General features: G+C 33.5%; 1 protein-coding gene and 1 non-coding gene across 9 annotated transcripts in view; one reads left to right on the top strand and one right to left on the bottom strand.

Moving 5' to 3' along the window:
* Positions 1-19,593, top strand: part of LOC664162 (probable 26S proteasome complex subunit sem1) — a 68,739-nt gene that overhangs the window by 25,540 nt on the left and 23,606 nt on the right. The gene's annotated exons all lie outside the window — the stretch shown is intronic.
* Positions 1-19,593, bottom strand: part of SPR (Sex peptide receptor) — a 62,777-nt gene that overhangs the window by 22,876 nt on the left and 20,308 nt on the right. For 3 of the 8 annotated variants that reach the window (XM_064359141.1, XM_008192618.3, XM_015977772.2), the window contains exon 2: positions 10,691-10,725. The exons of 1 other annotated variant lie outside the window; for it this stretch is intronic. The gene's annotated coding sequence lies outside the window, so the exon portion shown is untranslated. Of the gene's footprint in view, positions 1-10,690; positions 10,726-11,063; positions 11,301-12,961; positions 13,263-19,593 lie in introns of those variants that run through there. 4 more of the 8 variants (XM_008192616.3, XM_015977770.2, XM_064359008.1 and 1 more) reach the window with 2 other exon arrangements.

Genomic DNA, 19,593 nt, shown 5'->3' with positions numbered 1-19,593 from the left:
ACAGAAACAAAATTTTAAGTAGTCGCCGTTGATATTTATTTCTTGAAAAAACTTTTAATTGACTCTTTAAGGCAGGTATGTGTCAAATTTAAAATAATATTGCAGATTCATGGAGCTTTAGTTTGTTGGGTGTTATATTCAGTAATCCCATAATCAAAGTCATAAAGCACAAATATGTCAATGCTTTTTTCGGTTTTATTAATTGCGAATATTTCCGTTTCCGACATGCGGGGGCAAATATAATTACGCCACATAATCGTGACAGTACAGAGCCCTGTATTAAAGTTTGTTTGTTGCGCAGAATAGGTCAAAAAGTTGAATAGGGACCCCCGGAGGGCTCGCTGCGAAGTTAATGGTTTACGAATTGTTTCCCTCCTAATGGAACAAAATTTGTGTACACGTTTTCCGTTTAATTATGATAGACTTGTAAATAAAACAACATCACACTGTCCATTAAAGATAAAAAAGTAAATAAATCACCTGGACAATGACCCAGACGAGGCACAATTTATTACACATACACGTATCAGATTTAAAGAAGGGAAATCGGGAATTTGTCTTCTGTTGTTCATAGATTTCATCTTATCAAAACAAATTCTCATTTGTGATTTCGATCGTGATAATAAATTTGGAGCCCTGAAATTGTGTTCGGTTTTTGGTGAAATATTACCCCGACGTTAATATTGCCGCGTTCTTTCTTTAAAAAACATTTCCAACAAACAGGAACGTGGGAGCTTTTGTTGATAATTTAGTTAGTGCAGTTAAAATTTTGATTAAATTTATAAAATGTTGCCAAGCGTTTCTTCAGAGTCAGTAGGTGTTTCCTGTAAAATATGGCACCATAAATGTTCTCTAAGTTTTTATCAAAAAGCTGTTTGACACTTAAAATACTCCAAATGTTTTAAAATTAATGCTCGCACACACATGACTTCTCCAGACAAGGATCATTTGTAGACATTAAGCACTGCGGACAATGGTAAAAAGGTCAGAGTTCAGGGGTTATGAGAGCTGCTATTTCAGCAGTGTTAGATTCCGATTAGGCCGAATGCTGAAAGAGAGGTTTCGCTGACTGTCAGACATGACACTGCTGAAATTTGGTTAGGAACCACTGAAATTATTGTTAACGATTTAACTCAGATTCACAAAAAATCGAGATCTTGTAGGTAGGTGCTGCAACAGTGCAAATGGATTCACGTAATACCAGCGAGCGCAGAATTTTTATGTATTATGAAAATAAAAATGTAGGAACGTGGGCTGATTTTTATACGGAGCTTTAAAAATTTTAGTTGGACTGTATTGAGGCTGAATGTGAAACAATGAAAATTCTGTTGGGAAAAATGTTTCTCTTGATTAAATAATGGAATTTTTCAAATATTTAAAATCCAGTCGTACGTAATTGTGGCAAATTTTAGAATTATAATTCAAATTAATTTAATAGAGGCATGTTAGGACTTTGCGCATCCAAATGAGGTTCCTCGACGTGACGCGTTCCACTGACTGCCAGCAAATGCCAATTAAGATTCTCTCTAAATAAGGAATGATGGGATGAAATTTTATTTTGGTGGTTCGTAACAGTCACAATATTACGTTATCCTCCCTAGATAATTTCAAAAATTTAACGAAAAAAAGCGTTATAATCGAACCAAACATCAGAATACAGAGTTAATTTTAATGTCAAAGTTCATTCGCTTTTTCCGTCACTGTGGTTCATTTAACAAAATTAATTAATTCTAAATTGTTTCGCGTTAGTTATTCAGTGAGTTAGACTAAGGCACAGTCCTTTGTAAATATAGAATCGCTCATAATGCGAGAAGTTCAACAGCCCTGTGAAGGTGGTGTTGTGTGGGTTTTGCATTTTTATTTGAATTTTAATTAGGCAAAAGTGTATATATTGTAGCTACAGTCAATAATATATTTTATTCACAACGTTGAATTTGACAAGTGAAGTTGCGTGTTTTATTCAAATAATATGGCAGTCCGTAACAAACGTGTTGAGCTTCGCTGAACATTTACCGTAACAATTGCGAGCTTGTCGAATACTGAAAAGCTTTGAAAGAATTTTCAATATTTCGTTTAAAAATCAGAAAATATGCTTTTGATCCACACAGCGGAATAGCTCTGCGGTAAAAATGTGACCAACTAACCTTCCTCATTGAGAAAATCATTTTCTTACTGGATGTGGGAAAAGTCCACAGAGCGAAATAAATAAATTGTGGAACAGAAACACAATTGAGTGGCTTTTTCCAGTGACGTTTTCGCCACAAAACAAAAATAAATTTTAATCGCTAAATTACACACGCGCCCACAAGAAGGATTGATGTGGCTGCTAACAATAAAACATGTCATTAACCATTTATTTCGTCCTGTCAAGCTCCACGAGTGGTGAAGGCAATTTTTCAAACTAGTCGCGGTCAAGCAAAACCAGGATGGATTTCAGGTGGTAATAAAACAGGGAATGAGAGTGATGTCTCAGTCGTTTTCAAAACTGATTTTCGTAAAACGAAAATTACCGTCATTGTGTTGTATTTCATTTGGCTGGTTGGGTTATTTCTAGTAATGGTGTCGGAATTATGAATGTGCAGTCTACATTCGTAGATAAGTTAAGTGGATTTTGGTACATCACTGCAGGGCGAGATACTCATGTTGGGGTTTCTGAATTGCTGGAAATTTATGCCGGATTAAGGAAGCGGATGCTGGGAATTTGAAAATAGAGCAACCTTTTGCACGGCAATAGGTGCACTCACAAATTAATCTTCCTGCTTTTATTAAAAATATATAAAGCCGCGAGTTCAGCACTTTTGAATAGCTGGCAACTCTTTATTGTGCTCAAGCAAAAATGCGCATTAATGAAGATTAAATTAGCAGCACAATAGCGCAAACTATCCATATAAAGCCCTGGCGGCGTAACGTTTTACTGAACCAATTAAAAGTTGGGCAGTTTTTCGCTCTATTTTAATCGAATATCCGCGTTTCCTAAGTCACGTTAATGAAATCCGCGCAAATACCAACCGGATCATAATTTAAACCTGAATCAAGTAAACATAAATACTTCGTCGTTCGAAATTGCAAGGAAATCTCAATTTGCTGCTCTTCATACTTCCCGTTCGCTTGCCTGCACCTTTTTCATATAATTTACTTCAAATCACTTTTATATTCAAATCTGCGGAACGACATAAATGCCCATTGTCCGCTTAACAAGATTAGTCTTCCAGAAATGAATATAAATTCGACTGTGAGGTGAGTAATTAGGGGCGCTCAGCTTGAAACTTCCCATCATTAATCAAGAAATTTCACTTGGTTGAAAAACTGCCTTAAAAATATGTAGGAACGGAGGAAATTTATATTTGAAGAGGGGTCGCGGAGGATTTAATGGTGAGTCTCTTTTTTGTTCGGAGGAACATCAAGAGATTTTTAGGCCGTAAGGAAGCGCTAGTGATACGCAATTACACAAACTGAATGTCTGTTGGTATTACGGAGGCTGAAACGAAGGCACAATGACTATACTTTTTCAGACAATGAGAATTGCCACCAAGTATGCTAATGTAATCAAAACGTAAAACATCTCTTTACGGTAGAATTTTCATTATTTCTGAACAAATGTAAATTTGCTTCTTATTATATTTTGCGCTCATCGGAATTTTTCCTAATCTCGCGAAAATGTATTTCCATCAAAGTCATAATTTCTTATGTTATTGTGTTCTCTATCTATCAGTTTTTATGGCTTTTGCAATAACGTCTCGTTGATTTACAATTCTGATTTAATAGCAAAACATTCGAGGTCTTAAACTTTGCTGACTTTCATAACGAAGGAGTTGGATGTAATAAACTCTAGTCTCTACAACGAGATTACAAACCACAAATTACAAGAAATTTAATTTTTCTACGTGGATAACTTTTCGAGTAAATGAGTAATTTCGTCCACTCTCGCAATTCTAAATATGACAGCCGCTGGTGCAGGGCACCTTATAACCAAACTCTTAAATCAACTAGAAAAAATTTATTAATTCTGTTCCTTGTTAATACGCCAGAGATCAAACACAACAACACAACGCTTGGAGCGTAATTTCTCGTAAATTAAATCGGTGGCCAGAAGTATCACTGTCATTTTTCAGTTTGATCGTAGTTCAGGTGTCAATAATTCCCACATTGAACAAATTTTTAAAAGCTCCGGAGCTTTCTCACTGATTTCAAAAGCTTCGACTTTTAATAATTTCGTTTATCAGCTAAAAAAAGCATATTCATTGATTTTTTATAAGGTTATTTCCGAATCTGTAGCATTCGCATTTTCAAAAGAATTTTTATCTCACATCCTACATTTAAGAGGAGAATTTATGAGCGAAGGTGGATTAAAATATTGTATTCATAAATGCGGATCAATCCGTGTCATTCTGAATAATGGTCGTTAAGTATAATCAATATTTACATTTGATTGATGATTCAATTTCGGATGCCTTTTCAGGGTTCGTACTAATGCCCTTTTATTGCAGTTACAATGCTAACATTGTTTTCTACCTAAATGTGATTTCATTTTAATCACCTTAATAATAATTTAGTAAAACAAGTATTTTCACACAATCCATCCTACATATGCAGAAGAAAATTTAAATATTATTTACCTACCTAGAGTCCTCAAAATCCGTGATTAATAAATAATAATAAATAATAATTCGGTTGGGTTTTGTTGCTTTGTGCAAACGTTGATAAAGCTGGTCATGGTTAGTGCGATCCTAAATAATGTACTTAATGTTCATAGACCATATCAGACCTTCTATTTTTGGACTCGTGCCTAAAATTCTCTATTTTCAATTAGGGAATTATTTTCGGTTACATTTTCGTATAATACTGAACAATGCTCGTCTTGGTTGACAGATTAATGAGAACAGATAAAAATTTGTTGCCTTATTTCCGTGACATGTACAATAGTCATTGATTTATTCCTGTTACAAAGTTTAATAAGCGCGAATTATTGTGACATTAAATCAATACTTCCAAACCAGTCTTGTCATTAAAACTGGATAAACTTTTTGTAATTTCAGTAAACTCAAAAAGCGCTAAAAAGTTTGCTGAAACATCAAAAGCTTTACGTATTCAACCAGATCCTTATCAAATGAGATAATGTATATAAAAACAAGCAACTTTTTAAATTAATTTTGGCCCCTCGGCTGATGGTAATTTACAGTGTCAATTCTCCTTCCCCAACTTCTCCGACTTTTTCTCTTCCCTCACTTATTTGTTTGTGTACTGTTTTCCATTCATTTAAGCTCATGATACGTAATGAAATAATTTGCCCAAAGCTATGTGCAATCTAAATAAAATTTAAATATGTTTCAACTTTGTTGAAATTTTTTATTAAGCTAATCCTCGTTAATGAAATGAGTCCCTCAATGCGATAAAAACCGACTTTAAGAATTAGTCTAATTGAAATTGTGGTAAAATTACGAGCACTGCACTCCCACGTGTCTTTTTAAATAGTAATTCATAACTTGATAAGGGTTACTGAATCAGGTTTCATGCTGTCGAACAAAATAAACGTTCAGACCGTCAACAAATGGAGTGTAAGGGATTGTCAGAAACACACCTTTGAGGAAGGACGTATCAGTGCTGTTGGGAATACTTTGGATGGAAAGTACGCAAAACAATTTCAGAAATTGATAAAATATTGAACAGTTGTATATAAAAGTGATTCATTTTTTTGACATGTTCTTTGTGAAGGGGAAATTGTCGATTTTGTGCATTCTCTTCCAAGAAATAAACATTAAATATTCAGTGTGTATACAAGTTTTCGGGAAAAAATACAATAACGTTTAGAACAGAGCGGAGCGGAACTTTTCCCAATGTTTGATTCCTCAAGGGAGACCTGCAGCAGGCAATTACAGACGCACTTACATCAGTTAATTCATTAGAAATTTGCTTCAATTACAAGCTTAGTTGACATTATTAATTTACCCCGTTTGCGTACTGCATTATTAGATGCACCGCCATCACTTCTAATGGAGATGGTTAATTTCCCGGTCTACGAGAGCAAGCACAGAAATGGGTTTAATACTTCTTCTGAACTTGGAATTGATTATCGGGTTGTTGTCACATCTATTGATCGATAAATTGCCAACTGCTTAATAATTTGTTTTGCTTGACCTGGTTTTCTACTTTAAAATGTTTCGAGTGCGAAAAATTTTGGAAATCTATATTTGAATCGGTTCGTAATTTGATCATGATAAATGTCTGTTAACTACGTCACGAGCGTACTATTTACAAGTAATTAGCAGTCATTCATTTTCCATGATGCCACTGATTTCCAGATGCCCTGCTATCGAGCAGTGCATATTGATGGGACTGTTAGGTCATTCGCATGGGTTTCCAATTAAATTATTATACCTAAATATAGGTTCGTTTATCGAATTTCCCTTGAATTTCCAAATTGCAGATTAAATGAAAAATTGTTCCTCTGTGATTTGAAAATAAATGCAAACTAATACTATCCACTAAATTTGATTTTCCAATAAAGTAGGACAATGGATTTTTAGCTGAATAATTTAACCTATGTCCGTTTGAATTTGCAACATACCTACCGATACGAAAAATACCGGCCGTCAAACTATTATGGTCATGAATTTATGACCAAAAATGTCATTTATTTTTAATTTTTATAATGCTCTTAAGACCGGTTCCTGTTACGAACCTTGCTAAAGAACTAAATATTTTGTTTAAAAAGATAAGAATGATAATTTTAAATAACAATAAGGCATGTTAATCCACGTAAATAAATCAACCTCATTTGCAACTAAGATCTCAAGAAATCACGAGCGTAAACTAAATATTCATTGCTATTGATTTTGGGGGTAAATCATTTTGCTTTGAGTGAGGAAGCTTGAGTTTAATTATTACAGTTTCCTCAATATTTATTAAACAGGTAAATTTTTAATTAAAACCAAATTTATTGCCTCACTTAGGTTTTCTTCCCGCTTTGCATGTCATAATTTGCTTCCCCTTTCTAAATTTTTAATTTGGTGGGTTTAGCAGGGAATTAAATACATATTTCTATTCAAAACAAGACTATTACACAGATTTAAGTGAAAACAGACTTGTTTTATTTGAATTAGAATAGGAGCTGTATAAATACGAAGGGTTTGTTATTAAATAAAATCTAGAATTGACTATTATTAGAACAATAACGAGCTTTTATGCAATTCCAATGAAAATCTGTTCCATGGCAGTCGCATAGAAGAGCTTTTCCGTCGGTTCAGTGTGCAGAAAATTTATAATACAGCGGACTTGTGATTGATAAATAAAATAAAAATGCTTTTTTCTTTGGAAATAAACTAATTTCTCCTAAAATTAATCATTAGTTGGAAAATTAATATTCCTGCTATCGAAGTTAATAATGTTTTTTCTAAATTTTATCAGATTGTTAACAACGTAGATAACCCCTTTGATTAATGGGCTGGAGCAATTTGGCCGAAACAATAATAATGTCTGAAATGGAAATACATACTTCCGTATTATTTCAGCTGTGCAAACCTGTAACGAGTGTCGATTTTCAATGACTTTGTTTACTTAAATTTATTAGCGATGTCTGTTTTAGATTCCTGGAAATTAGTAAAATAATTAACCTTTAGGCTAATGACTTGGTTCAGTAGTCAAGAAAAACGAGCTGTTTTATTGGTAACATAATTAAACTTTGCAAGCTTTTACATTTAGACTTGAACTCAAGTTTTTTACGCATAAATTTGATAACTTTTACAAGGAAAAACGGATCACTTTGAAGTCAATTTCTCTGGTGATTCCGGCGCAAACTTTTATATAAGTTTCAATGTAAACTTAAATGTGTTTAGTAATCAAGTATTGATTCGCTATTTTCAAGAAATGCAGCAGAGCAATTCGATACAATTATGACATCACAAATTTAATATTCAAGAATTTTTTGAAACACTGGTTTATTCTCTAAATCCCTTGTTAGGTTTTCTTACACGATTTTGCTTTTCGGTGAGACACAAATGCACGGTTTTGTTTTTTATTGACAACTGACAAACAGGCAGATAAAAAAAATCCGAAAATCCGGTATCATTTGTTATCTATTATCTAAATACCTTCAACAAAAGTCTCCCATTAATTAAAATATGCAATACAAAGTTGCTAAGTAAGCCAACTTACATACCATGGCTTTAATTTCGGTCATACACAAACAGATATAAAGAAAATTTTACGCCTTGAAAAGATTACTAAACAAGGAAAATAAACACTTTTACTTTTCATCAAGCTTTTCACTTCAGTATTTTCAGCTGAATTCAATAGATTTTCTGCATTGACGAACGAAAATGTGGAGAGATTGGAAATTTCTTTTTATTTGGTTTTGTTCCTTATCTACATACAATCAATAGGCGGTTATTTCCCTCAACGTTATTTGAATTTATCAATGTTTCAATTAACAGGACAGAGTAAAGCTTTTAGAATAAAGAAATAAATTAGATGTGTTTTTTCCGGGCACTCTGAGAACCTTGGAGATCTCCGGAGTCAATGATACCATAAGCAAAATCGTCCCGAATCTGCCACGGTTTTTTATTATCTGGGGCGATAGTTTTAGAATAATCGAAAAAATCAATTTTAAATGCATAAATATTTAATCGCGTCTGTAGGAAAAATTGTAGCTCTCGCCAACAAAATATGATTCCACCATATTTTGAAAAATTTTAAGTTTCAAAGCAGTATTTTTAAATTTTTTAAACTACCTATTTTTCAGTTTTTTCTTTCATAATACAAGTAAAGACAACGAAGAGAGTAGCTAACCACAACTTCAAATGTAATAGTCTAATAGTTCTAACTATCTCCAAGAACCTCAGACACATTAGCTTTACGTATGTGTCTGTCTTTGAGTGAATTACGTCTCAGTGCAAAACAACATTCAAGATAAATGGACTATTTCATTGAATATAAAGCTGTAACTGAGACGATTTGCGTAATTGTTAACGATAGCAGTTTGACGCTTTCTACAAGAGCAATTTAGTTTTTCACATGTAAAATTTTTATTAGTCCTTCTCTATACAACACTTAGATATCCCGGATTTATCCTGAAAAGGTCAGACCACGATCCGAGATCCCTTCGCGATTTTCGAACGAACGCAACTAGATCAAGAGATAACCGAACGGATTTAACAGTTACGATATAATTTAAACGAAACAGTTGCTGATAAAATGTTTAAACGGTGTTAGGCAATCAACCATTCGTAGATTTTGGTCGATAAGACCATTCTATCCCATGGTGTGAAAAATATATAGCCGAGATTTATTTTTATAAAATATCAAGTTTAGGTTCAATGTCAGTTTTTTCGGGAAATACATACATAAATTTAAATTTATTTTTGATGATTTTATTGCCGATCTAAAAATATCTGTACAGTCTAATTTATTTATTAGTACTACGAGCATATCTTTGAACTGTTGCGATTCAAATGATGCGTTCATAATTTTCTAGCATTGCACAATTTGTAATTATAAACAAACTTGTTACGGTGAAAACTACAAGTAGTTGAGTAAAGTATGTCATTAAATCTAAAATTTTAAACTAGAGAAATTAAAAACGAAGCTAATTAATACACTTTTAGTCCTGGAAACGTGAAAAAACCTGAAAAAATGTTCAAGTTATAATTGACTTTAAAACTTTACGAGATTGTAGTAAAATCAATAGCTTTAATTAAAACTGATTTGCAAATGAATGCAGTACATAATGTTGAGTATTTTTCTATGATGCCTAGCCCTCCTGTCCATAACTTTGGTTAGAAAAAAACTTGTTTTATTTCTACACTGGAACAAATAAAAAAAAATAGTAACTAATTACTAGTAGTCAATAAATTTTTATTTAAAATATTTGTGCATTTTCAGAAATTTATGGTGAGGCTATTTATGAGTTTAATGTTTTAAAGCAGGAAATATTGTTCCAGTTCATGTCATGATAAAATTAAAAACTGCTTTAAATCAAATATCGAATTAAAATGGTCCGCAAGGGAAATTCTGCTATGAACCATAAATCCCACGTTTTAATGTAAAATTTTCCATTTGTCTACATTAATCCACTCGTCAATGTAATTATCGCAAAACTTCCGAGTTCGATATTTCACAACCATAAACAAGTCGAACGAATAATTTTCACAAGTGGAATGCAAATAAAGTGAAGCAAAAAATATGTTTAGGTATCTTATTCAAGGCAAAAGTACCTTCGCCTGCAGGAATCCTTAAGAATATGCCGAAATATGCGCTTGAGTGTATACTGTAACAGTGTAACTAAATTCCTTGCATGTATTGTGTATTTAGGGAAAATTCGAGAGAAAACTATCAAACGTCTCCCAGAGATAATTTACATCGGAGTTTAAGCGAGATGATGAGATTAATTTGATACGAACTCCACTATTTTAGAAAGGAGGTATTTAAATAATAAATAAGTTGTGCCAAGAATAGAAAATAGTTAAAGGAAACTGAAACAAAACCCCTCGCAACCCCATATCAGTCTTCCCGGCAATTTTTCGGTGAGATTGTGGCGATTTGTCACTGTGCTGAACAACAAAACGAGAACTCGCTGTGTTTAGTGTTTTTGTAATTTTTCAATTATAAATTCTATTCCGCTGACCACGATTTTCCGCTTTCTTATTCATTTTCCAAGTTTAATTAAAAAATCCCACAAAAATAATTAACTACTTACCATAAATTTGATTAGGCCAGCCAAACAGCTTCTTCCTGAAAAAGGGAAAATTTTCAGTTTTCCTGTTGTACACTTCTGAATGACGTGTTAATGCAATTAGTTGGAATTTATGGCAGCGTGAAAATTGTCACTTGTGTGGAATAAAGTTGTTAATTAAAGAATAAATGAAATAAGAGTCTGTTCTTGGAAACCTTATTTTTTAATAAAACTCGGGGTGTTAGTTAAGTGCCTAATAAAGTCGCATTGAAGCCCAAAAGCAGCAAGAAGACTTAAAAAGCCAGTAATTGATCACCAATTTCCTTTTGTTTTTGAATTGAAAAAGTTATCGGTCGTGGGTTGGAACTTTTAGGAATTCAAGAAGCAAAGTCCTTACCATGTTCGATTGATGGCCACTGGGGAGTGTAGGTTTCAGGACGCATTAATTACGCCTAGTACAACACATTTAACTTTTCAGCTATGTTAGCAGCGATCTTCATTACACGTAGAAGACATAAATTGTAACTTCTCCAGGTTTAATGTTTACAAGCCGCACGAGTAAGGAACACTGTTAAATTTTACGTTATAATGCGAAAGTCAAACAACATCAAATGCGTAACAGCGACGTCGGAAATAGCTCAAAAATAAAATGATTGAAACTCATCAAAATACTTTCCAGGAAAATATCGGTGTTTGAAATTTCGAGTCGTATAAACGATAATATTATTTTGCTATTACGTCCAAGCCTTATTGTTATGAAAGCATAATTCGATTTATCAGATAGATGCTCGAATGAGGTAAAAACGAATTGTTTTCCTTCCATCGTTTCCTACTATCGCATCAATCTTTCCTCCTATTACTGATTGATTCAGCTTTGCCAATACATTTTTATTTTAGCTCCAGACCCGAAGTAAAATTATTATGTAAAGCTCTTACAGCAATTAAGCATCTACTTTACATTTCTCTTCAGTTTTCTGGGATCAATATGGAGATCCGGGCCATCTAAAATCCCATTATTAACAAAAACCTGAAGCTTTTTCATCCCACAAAATTTGCATTCTAATTTTGGTTTAATAAAAATCTTGTATGAAGTAATACAAAGAGCTTAAATTTCCCTGTGAACTTTCAACTAGAAACAAACGAATTCAGTTCATTGCATCCGATTTCAGATATCGAGAAGCTTTAATTGATGTCCATAATTAGGAATGGAATTCTGTTTTGTCCAATTTATTCAAATTCTTTTCGCTGAAACGTAATGTCGAAAATGAAATCAAAACCTATTTCGTAAAATCTAAAAATATTAAGTTTGTATTACTCTAAATATATTTCTATATCCACTCAAACGTAAGAATTTATCGTCATTACAATTTAGACGTATCTAAATGCATAAACACAACGAATTTTTTTAATTTTGTAGAGAAAATTGTTTTTTGAACACAAGACGAAGACTAACTTTTAAATTATTGTATTAATGGTATAGTAGCTATGAAACTATTATATATTTAACATGTTTGTAGCTCTTAAACTTTTCCGGTTTCGCTTACAATTCGAAAATAAAAAGCTTAAAAACAAAGTACTTCTTTCAGTTAACAACTAAAAATAAAAAACTTCTCTATTTATTTTTAATTAACTGTATCTTTGATGAAAAGCTCTTACGCATACACAATAGGGAAGTTTTATCACTTTTGTAATTAAATAGTTGAGAGTTTCCAATCCTTTGGTCTTTACTTTCTTCGAGTCCTTGCATACTTTAAACTGCTGAATTTTTTACAAGTTTTCCGGTTTAATACTTTAATAGAGCTTTAGCGAAACCTATAAAATTGCACCATAAAGTTATAAAACCAAGATAAACGAACTTACGAGCGTGTGATAAAACTTTCATATCTTCACTCAGCACGAGCTTTTTATGTAAGACAAACAAACCAATTAAGAGGTGTTGGTCAAGTTTTCGTCTGGAACCGTCTAATATATGAAGCGCCTAATTGGAAATAGATTTGCTAAAGTTACTTTTTGAGACTTTGTCCATTTACGATTTAATTGTCGGAAATACGTGTGGCGGTAATAAAAGGATATTAAGCGAACCCTGCTTTGATTTTCCTAATATATCCCGAGGTTCTTCCCGAATAAGATTAGATTTAAGTGGAAATCCCTGTTTGTAAGTGCTAACTTTTACGACACCTCCCGAATTTGCATAATTTCCAGGACTTGAATTTTACGCTGCTATAAAATCGATACGCAATCAAAAATAGGGCACTATTGATTAAAATCCTCAGAAAAACAACGAAATTTACTTACTGCATGTAATCTGAAGCTTCTTGTTAGCTGAAGAGCTGCAAACTTTATTACCGATTGAACGAATAGTTTGCACAAAGTCCGGACTTTTATTAGATGAAACGAGAACACCTCAAATTTACATGGAATGACAGTCTGCTCATAATTCAGTTTAAATTCTTAACCAAGAACTGTGGGAAAATTTTTATTTTGTTGAGGGAAATGACAAAGCAACAGGTCATTTAAAAATTAAATTGCGATAAAATGATGGTAATGCTTTACCGAGCTGCTCGCTACAAAGACCGACACATACTAAAGTTGGAAAGAAATTGAAGCGTTTGCGCTTCCGAACAGACATGTTAGGAGAGCTTTGTTCGCATTGGAAAGCTCGAGGCGCTTGCTTGCCTACCTGTCAGCGGACGAGCAATTTCACTCGGCGTTAATAAAATTCATAAAAACTGTTAAGCAATTAAGAATGTTTACATACATATTCTATAAAAATACGTAGTGTAAAACATTAATCACTTTTGTGAGTGCATCCAGATGGAAGAAAGTATTTTGTCCTTTTTATTTCACAGGAATAAAAAATGCCATTAAAAAGCTGCACTGAAAGCCTGACAAGATTAAGTCAAAGCCATTCAAATTAACATCATTAATCACTTTAGGTGGATAATCAATTTGGAAGATTCACTCACAATAGTTGCAAAGGTTTGTTAGATAATTTATGTAATAATCTCGTGCCTCGTGACTGAACCAGAAACTATGATAAAGTGGCACATTATCAAAATACGAGTAACTCTAAAATACTGCGTTAAGTAAACAAACAATGATTAGGCTTTTAGGCCCGTGTTTGAAAAAATGTTCTCTTGTTAGTGAGGGGCAACCGATTTGTAAAGGAGGATTAAATTGGGTCGGCTTTGGAAATATGATAAGGACCAAAGTTAAATTAATTAGAGGCATTTAAAAGTATCAAAATGCTGCTACTACAGTTTCAAAGTGTCCTTTTACCCGACTTTTTTTAATTTCAATTTTACTTCAATTTGTCTTTTTTTTCCTTATTCCGGAGTAAATTTTCTTGAAACTATATCCCTTTGCTTTAAATTTAAATAAACCCGTCTTTGATAAAATTTAAAAGTGCCTATCTATGTGTACAATATCGCGAAATACGCTCGACATAAGTTTCGCTGAAATGATTTGCAAAATAGAATAACTTGCATCCTCGAAAATTTATACAATCACCCACATAGTGCACTTTCGCAAAATAAATAAGCAAGACAAGAACAAGAACAAAACGGAATGCGAATCTCATTTTGCATGCCAGACAATGTATTCATTTTTCGCATAATATTTTTCCCATCTTTCTCAACGAGTGATTTATCTTACTGTTAATGCTGTGAGTGAGTGAGTGTGCTTATTTGGGAATTAAGTAAATCCTCGTATATGCTGATAAATCCCGTGTTTTTGCATCAGAAAAAACAAAGCCGGCGGCGCCATTTTAATTTTATGGAAGAGCTCGAGGTGAACGCTCCGGGTTATTTAATTTTTAAACATTTTTTCCCTGTATTTACTAGAGATTTCAGGCATTTATGCACAGGGGAGTCGCAGATTATGGTGAAAAATCCATGAGATTTCAGCGTTCTTCCCTAGATTTGGTGCTTAAAAGCAGGCATTCAATCGATTATGTTAAAAAGCTTGACTTTCCCAAAATATTTGGTTAGAGTTAAATGACGTGATAAATTTTATTGGGTCCAAATTTCGCTCAACTAATTTCCATTTTGTATTGATTTTTTCTCAAACATACTCTGAGCAAAAGATCGGATTAGTTATTGCTTCGCTATTAACTTCTTATGAAAAAACTTCCACCAAAACTCCTGAAAGAGAACTCCTAACTTAACCGATATTGCCAGTTTATACGTCAGGATTTTGGAGTGAAATTGGAAATGAGTTCACACGTGTTCAAATTTATAAAGGACTTACCTACCGGATTAACTCAATCCTTCAAACTTTTCTCGTATGATTAGTCGTTTCTCGTATAAAACATTCCTTCCAGCAGAGATTCCTCGCACTATTAAAAATTCTTTCCCAAGTCCCCACGTGAAATAGCGATACGTCTAGGGAGAGAATTTTGCAATTATGAAAAAATTCGGGTTCAGGTGTGGTCTCCCAGCAGGTAATTCCCACACTGCTTTTGTAATACTACACCTTCACACTTGCTGATGACGTATTAACAACAAAACACCGGTCTATTCATAGTTACGAACAAACAATCTAGCGGGGTGTAAATCCCGGAAAATTGCAGCGGAGCTAATTTATGAGACCCCAAGTTGTGGATTAAGTAGAGCCGGGCTTTGTGAATTCGCAATCTTTGAATAATTCCAAAACCAAGACAGAATCTTCGTATTTAATTTTGGCCTTATTAAAGAAAACGTCGTGCTTTGAGAACATTGTCACTAAAGATCCTAATTAAAAAGATATTACAAAAAGTACTAACGGTTATTAAAAAGGGAAACAGCTTAATATTATGAAAATTACCTCAGGTTTTTAATCCGTTTTAAACCATTTCCTGTCGTTCTAAGCCGCAAGGGAAGGTAATAAAATGTGCCACAATACGAATTTATATTTCCATTGGTGTATACAACATTTAAAACATATTTTTTTAACAATATAGGTTTCATAAGTTATTGCGTAAAACTAAATCTGTATTGTGCGCAAACTTACATTTCCTTGATTATGTGGTATAAAAATGCAAAAATACAGTAGGAATAAGCTGTAATACGGTCGTAAACCCAGTTGTGCATTTTTCAAAGGTATAACCGCACTCAAATTGTAGTCATCATATACAAATCTACCTGAATTGATGAGCTATGTTCGAAGCTATTTTTTGGTTTGGTTCCCGAGGATAAGATTTTTACTTTTCCGTATTGTTTTATTTAACTACTTGCTGTTTAAATAACCGATACTTTTTATTCTTCTAAATCGTTTAACGAGTTAGCATGCAGTTTATAGACATAAATAACTTCTCAACTTTAATTAAATAATTGAGTGTATTTTTTAGCAAAATAAAGAAACTTTAATCTCTGAAAATGTCTGTGTACATCCATCGCTGAAAAACAGTCTTAATTTTTAACTAGAATTCGTAATTCGTCCACTTTAAGCAACTTTCAGCGAACGGCACGAACGTTTACACTATTACGTCTCTTTAAAGCAGAAGTAAGCATACCTGCTTTCTGCAACATGTCCCCAAAATCCTTTGATCCCTCAGCTTCCTGCTTTTATTCGATACTATTATCGTGGAAGTGTTAAGTGCCATATACTTTACACTCGACTTTTTCCTCTTCAATAATTTACTCTTTCTATTGATATTTTTCAGCATACTTTCAGATCATCAATAAATTATCTCGCTTTCATACGGATTTTGCTAGTGGCATTAAGTGCACCACTCAAAAATTTGATTTATTCGGAAGAATAGAAATGATTGGGGTCCAGTGATTGGAAGTGCATTAGGTATTTTCCATTACCAAATCTGTACTTGCAACAAAGCGTGTTTAACTTTGGAATTTCAATCTAACCGAACAAACAAATGGACAAACAAAAATACATTCTGTAATTAGATTGGACAGATTTATAAACCACAACACAACAATGTAAAACTGCTTGTTTCGGGAGTTGAGAATTTCATTTTGAGTTTATAGCGTAAAATTATGTATTGAATAAAAATTTTTGCAAATTTTCGCAGTAGGTAAGCTTGGTTAACTGTGAGAAGATTCCATATGATACCATGTTTTTGTTGTATAACTCAAAAGGAGCTTAATGTTGGCCGGGCACTTAACGTTTTACGGTATCTCATCAGTTGCCGGTTTTAGAAAGGAAAGTAATTGAATTTCCACAGGTTTCACGAACCAGTGCCGTCCGATACAATTACTCTGAATTACCATACATTCTAAAACTGTGGTAATAAATAATAATCTATTTACGTAACTACTACAGCTTGCGTTTTTCTATTTAATTATTTATAATAGTTATTTTTGTACAGTAGAAACGTGGAGACAAAACTGTTCAATAAAATCAAATCCACTCAGCTTGTAGTAGTTACAAGTAAGCTGGTGGTAAATTCGGTCCGCATTTTTTATCATCACTCGAGAATATTAAACCTCCAACGTCCAGAGATCATTTTTTGTGTAATATCACCGCATTTTGAGCAAAACCTGAGCGAAATTCCCCCAAGATGTATTGTTATTACATTTTAATTTGATTGCTGGCGGAAACATGAAAAACTTTATTCTTCAACACCTTTCATTCAGCTAATGGCATCATTAAACATAATCACTCGTGCGTCACCGCCACTTTATTGAACACTTTTGCAATTAGCTGTTGAGTTTCGCTATTTCCTTTTAAAAATAATAAAATAAAAACTTTAGTGGTGGCAAACAATGTTCCTTGTCAAGTTACCTCAAAACATTAATCTCTAAAGTTCACTTGCTGATAAGAGTGACTGTTTCAGGAGAAAGTGCTGAAAAAGCTGGTTATATTACGTTTCTGTAAGAAATTCAATTTTCCACCTGTCATCCGACTGTGTCGGTATTGCTGACACTTTATATCTTCGTGTTTATTTTATCGGATCTTGCAGCTTTTGATTTGGATTTTTTTGGCGCTAGGAAAAGCATTTATGACGTGCTATAAAAGACAGTGCGACGCAATTCATTAAGATGCACTAAAGTTTATTGGAGATAAAAGGATAGAGCCATCTAATAGCCCTAATAAAATTTCTGAATCAGCGGTACAAAGACGTAATTTTACTTTTCGTATATTAATCCGAAAATTTTCGGATGATAAATATAGAAACGTCAGATGCGGTCCAAGATTAATCGAATTAATTATTTCACAAAATAGAAATTGTGGAAATAACGAGTGGAAATTATTCAGATTCGAGCCAATCATAAAAGTTTCCCTGTCTCATTAAAATGAAGTACTAATTAGACATTGTCTGAGAAATCGTCGCACCCTTCTGCTTTGTACTCAATTACTTCACTTCGTAAATTCTTGCAATTTATTTTTTGCGACAGGAATTAACCGAACCTTAGCCGTAAAAGGGAAAAATTTATCTCGTCTTCAAGACCGACTGATTGGCTGAGGCCAGGTTCATCTCTACAAAGCATACATCGTTTCTCCATTATTTCTTCACTCAATACGTTTTTCCGACTGTTTTAACTCAATCCCGAGGGAATTTATAAGACGAAAACTTCTCTATATCAGTAAATAATAAAGGATTTTCAACTCTTCCTGCCTCTTTTTTAAAACTTATATCAGATTGTCAAAAAAATGCTTCCGAATTGTGCAAACTAAACTCGGCTCGTTTTATCTCAATAAATCCGCAGCTGACAACCCTCGTTTGTTTGGCTCGTTTTTATGTCAGAAGCACATCAGGAATCGAGCTCTATTTCTTTGCAAAAATGGAATTGTAATTGTTTTCACTTAGCAAGAGGATGGAAACTTTGAATTAACTACTAAATCAGCAATCGAATACTTTTGGGGTTCTGTGGCAAACTTTGTGAGTGAATATTGTTATGCTCGTCTGTGGCCAAATCCTTCACAACTTGGCGATGATTAAGTATTTAGGGAAAAAACGATGTGTTAGAAGTTGGAAATTTTCGGGCGGAAGACTTTTCCGCGATGAGAAATGCGCATCAATTTGTCATTTCATAAATGAAAAAGTTGGACATTCCAACTCTTCAGCACTTTGTTTCGGCTCTGCTCTCCTCAAATTTTAATAGTTACGAATATCCTCAAAGGACTAGTGCGTTCTTTTTCCATTTGTCAGAATTTTCACATGAAGATAAAGGATGAGCGAATGAATTTCACCACAATTTGTTTAGATCGCGAAAGCCCAGAAGGGCACTTTGGAGCATTGCGGAAAAATTCGTCTCAAAGGAGCGTGTGTCTTATCTTATTTAACGCGACTGAAGCGATAAATGGTGACTTAGAGTGTATCGGGACGTCTTATTCTGCTTAAATGTTAGACGTCAATTTTTGCCAATTTATGAGCACGGAGAGAACAATAGGACGGATGATTATTCGTCACAATAATTGACGCACGGCTGCAAAATTCTGTAGTAAATGTACACCTGTGATACTCACTAAATTATGAATGTCACTCACACGAAATTAACTTTGTTTCCGATTAAAACCGTAATGCAACAGCACATTTCCTATTAAATAAATTGGAAAGTTCTTAATTTGGTTCAAGCAGAAGCTTCAATTTAAATCATTCGATGCTTCTGGCGAGACTTAAGAAGGAGCTATTTTAATACAATAAAATTGAATAGCTATTCGCTTGCTGCATTTTATACACTATTCAATGCATACTTCAACTTGTCGATAATATCGCATTTCGTTTACCTTCACTTAAATTTCATTTCCCACTCAAATACTCTTTCAAATACTCAAGAACAGTCCCAGCCTACATCTAAAGTGAGATCTTTGTTTACAGTACATTTCCGGTTCAATAATCCGGTATCGTTTGCCCTCTTTTGCCAGTTTTTAAAAGAAAATCAGTCTGGCATTCATATTCAAGAAGGAGACTAATTTTCGAAAAAATCCGACTACGTGAACCAAAAAAAAACAATAAAAGTCTTCTTAGTAAAATAGAATAGATTCGG

Source organism: Tribolium castaneum, chromosome 1, assembly GCF_031307605.1.
Source record: "Tribolium castaneum strain GA2 chromosome 1, icTriCast1.1, whole genome shotgun sequence".
Taxonomy (NCBI): domain Eukaryota; kingdom Metazoa; phylum Arthropoda; class Insecta; order Coleoptera; family Tenebrionidae; genus Tribolium; species Tribolium castaneum.
This window is presented reverse-complemented; position numbering and strand designations above follow the sequence as displayed.